Consider the following 6000-nt stretch of genomic DNA (forward strand, 5'->3'; position numbering starts at 1 on the left):
AACCCAAGCCATTCTGATTCTATTTCATGATTCTATGACTTTGGGGACCATGAGATGGCGCAGTTCCCCCGGACATCGTGCACAGCTGGCTGCCCACCCCGGGCATCCTCCCCAAAACCGCCTCCCCAGCTGCATGATGTGTTAAGGAGCTGCTGCTTTATACGCTGTATAACTACATCACCTAACCCTCTTTCTCTTTTCCATTCCTAGGGAATAAGTGAGGTTCTGCGGGACAAGAAAGAGCAATCCAGCACAGCGTGCTCTGCTATTAGCAACTGTGCCCCTTGCAGAGATCTCTTTCCTAAATGGGGCTTAAAAAAAGGTAAACTGATGGCAAATGCATTTAATGTTTTTTTTCCCTGGAAAGCACTGCAAGGACATTTTACTAGCTGATAAAGAACGGATGCAGAACATATGGCAGAGGGTGCTGGACTTTGTGTCACATACTCTTATCTCCAGGAGTGGGAAGAAAAGGTCTGAGGGCTAGGTCCTGGTTGTAGATAGTGTCCAGAGCTGTTTTAGGGTCTTTTTTGGGCTGGTGGAGGGGTGGCAGCCCCAGTGTCCTGGCTGATTTCCAGGCAGAGGAGCTGTGTTGACCCTCTCTCAGGTTCTCTATCCATTTGAACGGGATCCAGGTGTTTTTTTTCTCCTGCTTCCCTTTCCAAGCCATTGGGTCATCTTGCTGTGCGTTCAGGTTGCCCCCCAGATAGTTGAGTGGATGCGTTTGGGTGGAAAATCTGCATCTGCTCATGAAATGAAATGCTTATCTCCACTGCAGAGAGGACAGCTGGTGTCCTATGGGCTCCATCCCATGGATAAACGTGATTTGGGATACAAAGAGCATTTCAGCCCTTAGAGACTTTCACAGAATCATAGAGTCGTTTGAGTTGGAAGAGACCTTTAAAAGCCATCTGGTCCAACTCCCCTACGATGAACAGGGACACCCACAGCTCGATCAGATGCTGAGAGCTCCATCCATCCATCCTGACCGACTGGTCATGCAGTGGTTGCAGCCAGCATAGCTCTTGCCCTCCAAAGCCCTGGTAAAGCAGGTAGATCCTGCTGGTCAGCTGAGGAGCACAGACATAATTTGTACGTGGAGTCACACGCATAGGTGCATCATGGTGCTGCCTCTGTCAGTGTATGGGAATGCTCCCTGACAGGAGGGTTTGGTATTCGTTCCCTAGGGCATCACTGATCCCCAGCATGATACAGTCCGAGCTCACCCTCCTGTTGCACTGGCGCATTTCTCTATGTCTAGAAATATGTCTAGAAATGCCCTTCTGGTGCGTCAGGCCCTGATCCTTATCACCCATACACTTGAGAGATCAAAACAGCCACGGGAAGGCTTCTCCAGGCTGTTCTGCAAGTGCCCCCTCGGCTGCATTCCTGTGCAGGATTGGAGCTTTGTGCTGTTCCATGCCAACACCAGCTCCTGCCTTGGCCACGCATGCAGATCTCCTGCATTTGGGAATGCACAGAGAGCCCGATGGGTGCAGGCACTGCCTCTGGCCCCAAGGATAGAGGGGATAAGTGTCCCTGAAAGGCATGCCCACCCCTTGTGGAATGGTTTTGCCATTGTTTTCCAAGCTCAGCACAGCTCCTGCCTCATCTTGGAGGTGTCCAAGAACCGCGGAGTTGTGGCACTGAGAGACATGGTTAGTAGGCATGGCAGGGATGGGTAGGGGTTGGACTTGGGGATCTTTTTTCTAGCCTTTTCTAACCTTAATGATTCTATGGTCTCACCTCTAACATGACAAACATTTCATCAAGGAAAGCAGCACAGAAAGCACAGGAAGGCAGCACAGTTTCACCTACAAACACAGTGCTGAAGCCTAAGCCAGGAACCTGACTTTCCTCTTTAGGTACCCACCTACACCTCCATGAGATCCAAATCTCCCCTCAGGGGTGCCCTCCTCCATCTACCAGGTGCCCAGGACACCTGACCAAACACTCTTCAGGGTGTAATTCCTTATGTTTAATGTCTATGCCACCCAATGTTGCCTTCCAGCTTCCCCTGCCAGTGTGCATGATGCTGATTCCCAGACCATCCACTCAAAATCTGCTGGGTGCTGAGACCTGGAAACAAATGGGAACCCCTGCTGGGATATAGGATGGGACAAGTGATATAGCAGGGACATGGCTACCCTTGGTATCTCCAGTTGGGTTGCTCCTGAGCTCCTCCCTGTGCTCCTTCTCCATTGCCCAATGAAGCTTCCTGACTCCTGATTGTGAGCCGAGATCTGCAAACCTCTACATTCCTCCTTGCTTACACACCACAATCTTTATTTGTTTTAATCAAAGGGGCCCCTGATAATTATTAACATATTTAATTATTTTTATTCTGAGTCACTCTGCTCGGGCGTGGAGTGATCACAAAGATCTCTACTACAAAGCCCAGAGCCTGGAGCATTTGCAGCACCAAGGAATCACCCTTCACACATGGAGCTCCCATTTTACTTCTCCGGGAAGTCCTGACTCCAAAAAGAGCAAAATAAGGCACATTCAGACCCATGGTTTCAAACTAAAACAGGAGATTTAGATTGGATATAAGATAAAGGGTTTTTACGCTAGAGTTAGTGAAGCACTGGCACAGGTTGCCCAGAGAGGCTGTGGATGCCCCATCCTTGCAGACATCCAAGGTCAGGCTGGACAGGGCTTTGAGCAACCTGGTCGAGCTTTAGGTGTCCCTGTTCATTGCAGGGGAGGTAGACTAGATGGGCTTTAAAGGTCCCTTCCAAATCAAACAATTCTATGGTTCTATGATTCTACAGCTGAAGTAGGGAGGTGCTGACTCTGGAGCAGAGCTGGCAGAGTGATGCCCATCTGAGCTGTGCTCTGCCCATCCAGCTCCCAGCTGGGGTCTGTCTGTCTGTCCCCACAAATATCACACCCCTTCACCCCCACCCCTAGCTTGGCAGAGGCAATCAGAGCACACTGCAGTTAGCACTGTTTGGTGAGGAAACTCCACATTCTGCACTTCCACATGATTTATGAGGTTCCCAGGCTGCAGTCGTTCCCACTTCTCATGGTTCATGGTGAGGCTGCCTGGATTTCCCTTCCCTGCTATCCATCAAGGCTTTGCCGGGAATCACTGCTCTTGGTGAATGCCCCTTTGAGACACCAGGGTCACTTTGTGCCCCCTGCCCCATCCTTGCAAGGTCCTCGTGCACCCCAAACCTCGGGTGAAAAGGGATAGAGGCTCTGCGAAAATAGGAACTCAATCCAGGGTGTGCAGACCCATACAACTCCTTGTGCACCATAGAATCATGGAATGGTTTGAGTTGCAAGAGACCTTTAAAGGCCATCTAGTCCAGCTCCCCTTGCAATGAACAGGGACACCACAGCTCCATCAGGTGCTCAGTGCTCTGTCCAGCCTGACCTTGATGTCTCCAAGGATGGAGTGGGATCCTGGGTGGGCTTGGTTCCACCTCTGTGGGCTCCCTTCTCTGTACCAAGAGGAGTTCCCCGAAACTGGAGAGGAGTAGGATCGTGGTTCCTATGGGACTGTCTTGTCCTGAGCCTCCAGTATCCAAAGAATCAGTATCACTGACAAGCAGGAATTATTTTAACTCCCTGTCCTGCCAATGGAGAGGGGCTACATTAGCCAGATCTATAGAGCTGAAATGCAAGGATAACAGAAGAGGAACTGAGCAAAAAATCACATTAAGAAAATTTAGGCGCTTGTTGAAATCTTTATTTGAGAAGAAGGTTTTGGTTAAATGCATCTATAAATGTTTAAGCAGAGGGAGGGTGAAAGAGGAGGAAAGAAAGAAGTTTCACAAACAACAACAAAAAAAATTGAGCAAATCTTCTAATAAAAGCCAGAACACTGATGCTACATAAAAAAAGAACATAAGATAAGGGCTGGCCTATCCTTTCCCGGAGGGAAAAGGTTGGAAAACAGTGATCAGACTGTTCCTTCCAAGGTCAGGCTCTTGCTCAGAAAGCCTTTTTTTTTTTTCTTTTATTTGCTCTGAAGAATTTTATCAGCATTTTCATTCATTCTAATAATATCAGCACTTCTTTTCCCTTGGGTGTTTTCACTGCAGACTCCAGGAAGCAGACACCTTTCCAGGTGTCCTGGAAAGGCTTCTCCCCACCAAAACCTGTTTCCATTCCAGTCTCAGTGCAGACCCCAGAGGCCTTGCAATATTGGTGTTGCCTTATCCCTCTGAAGTCCTGTGGAAAAGGAGAGAAGCTGTGGGTGCCCCATCCCTGGAGGAGTTCAAGGCCAGGGGGGATGGGGCCCTGAGCAGCCTAATCTAGTGGCTGATCTAGTGGTTGGCATCCCTGTCCATGGCAGGGGATTGGAAGTAGACAATCTTTGAGGTCCCTTCCAACCCAAGCCATTCTATGATCTTATGAAGTCTTTGTGTGTCTCCATATAACCCCCATGGCAGGGAAGAGTGGGCTTTGGGAAGAAAATATGGACTCCTCTTGCTTAGAGATGCTGCAAACTGGGATGAGTGCTGAAGGAGAGAGCAGTGCCAAGCCCTGTATGCAAACTGTCCCAAAGCCAGACCCTACAATGTGTCATGGGATGCTACAGAAACCCTTGGGATTAGTGGCCAGGGGACAGAAGTGCAGAAAATGGGATGGAGCATTGCTTCTGCTTGCTCCATCAGACAAGCTGCCGTTGGAATGTAAATGTTTGGAAAGTCTCAGCAGCTGAGCATCTTCTCAGGACGTCTCAGGATCTTGAAACCTCCGTGTTATTTGAGCCTGGGCTATTTTTGATCCAGTTGGGCTGTCTGAGTTAATTCCTAGCTTGCACAAGCAGCTGCCCTGGGAAAACAGAGAGGTTGAGATGAAAGACCCGAGGCTGCGGCTGCCTCATTGCTGCTGCTGCTGGGAACAGCTCTGTGCCATCGCAGCCTCCTCTGCTCCCACCACTCCCAGCCCCTCCGCAAACCTCCAGACAAAGCTCCTTTATTGCAAGGCCAGAGCAGGGAGGGGAAACACAGGGCCATGAAAGCTGCGGCTATATTAAGCTATGGAAAACCACAAGAATAAGTGCCTGCAATCCCAGCCACGCTGAACCTGTCTGCTGACTTCCTCTCCAAACCCAATCTCAAACCTGACCCAGGTGGGAAAATGCCTGTGGTCGTGACCATCCCCCTCCGAAAACACAAAGCCAGGCATTTATCTGAGCGGTTGATTGCAAAGCTCTGCGCTGCAATTTGCTCCGCTCTGCAAAATAACAAAGCCAAGACGCTGCAGGTAACAGCCAGGCCAAGAAGTCTGCGAGTTTCATTCCCTACAAGTGAGTTTTGGCACAGTAGCTACTTCACACCCAATTAATTACTTCAGCACCAGATTATACTTGCAGGCTCCAATAGGAGTGATAATAGGAACCAATTAAATTAATTTATATTTACTTTGTAAGCGTATTTTCCTTTGGTAAATCTTTGCTTTAATTTGACAGTTTGGACTCCAGTATTTTGTTTTTGTTACGAGATATGGTCCTAAATCCAGAGGAACAAATCCAAACCTGTAAAGCCAAGAAGTCTTTCCCTTTCAGGTTCAAAAACATGTATGACAGGGATTTTTATTTTTTTTTAAAGAAGAATGTATGCACGTGCCCAGACTAATAAAACATACTGTGAAATGTATGGGGAGGTACTGGCACAAGTGTCTTCCTAGAAGAACAAAGTCGTCATTAAATCAGTGCAGATGAGAGATGAGGAGCCCGGGTGATGCAAAGTCCCCAGAATGCTCCTGGGGCTGGTTCTTGTGCTGTCACCTTACCAAGAAGTGAACAATTTACAAACCATTGCAATATCTCATCTACTTCTCAGGCAACAACCCTAAAAATACATGTTATTTCCTTCCTTTTCCAGCGTTCAATGCTTAGCAAAGTGAAGTTCTTTTCACCCTAGTGAAACCTCTCCTGAAATGTTTAGGCACCGTCTATCCTTGGATGGTACCTCAGCTGTGATTTCTCTTTCCTCTCCTCTCCTCTCCTCTCCTCTCCTCTCCTCTCCTCTCCTCTCCTCT

The 6000-nt window shown here is 48.5% G+C and overlaps 1 long non-coding RNA gene across 2 annotated transcripts in view; it reads left to right on the forward strand.

The window, feature by feature from the left end:
• LOC110391554 overlaps window positions 1–6000 on the forward strand; it is a 30436-nt gene that overhangs the window by 18228 nt on the left and 6208 nt on the right. For both annotated transcript variants that reach the window (XR_002434102.1, XR_002434103.1), the window contains one exon: window positions 211–322. This is a non-coding gene — a long non-coding RNA (uncharacterized LOC110391554). The remainder of the gene's footprint in view (window positions 1–210; window positions 323–6000) is intronic.

This window comes from Numida meleagris, chromosome 1 (assembly GCF_002078875.1).
Source record: "Numida meleagris isolate 19003 breed g44 Domestic line chromosome 1, NumMel1.0, whole genome shotgun sequence".
NCBI classification, from domain to species: Eukaryota; Metazoa; Chordata; class Aves; order Galliformes; family Numididae; genus Numida; species Numida meleagris.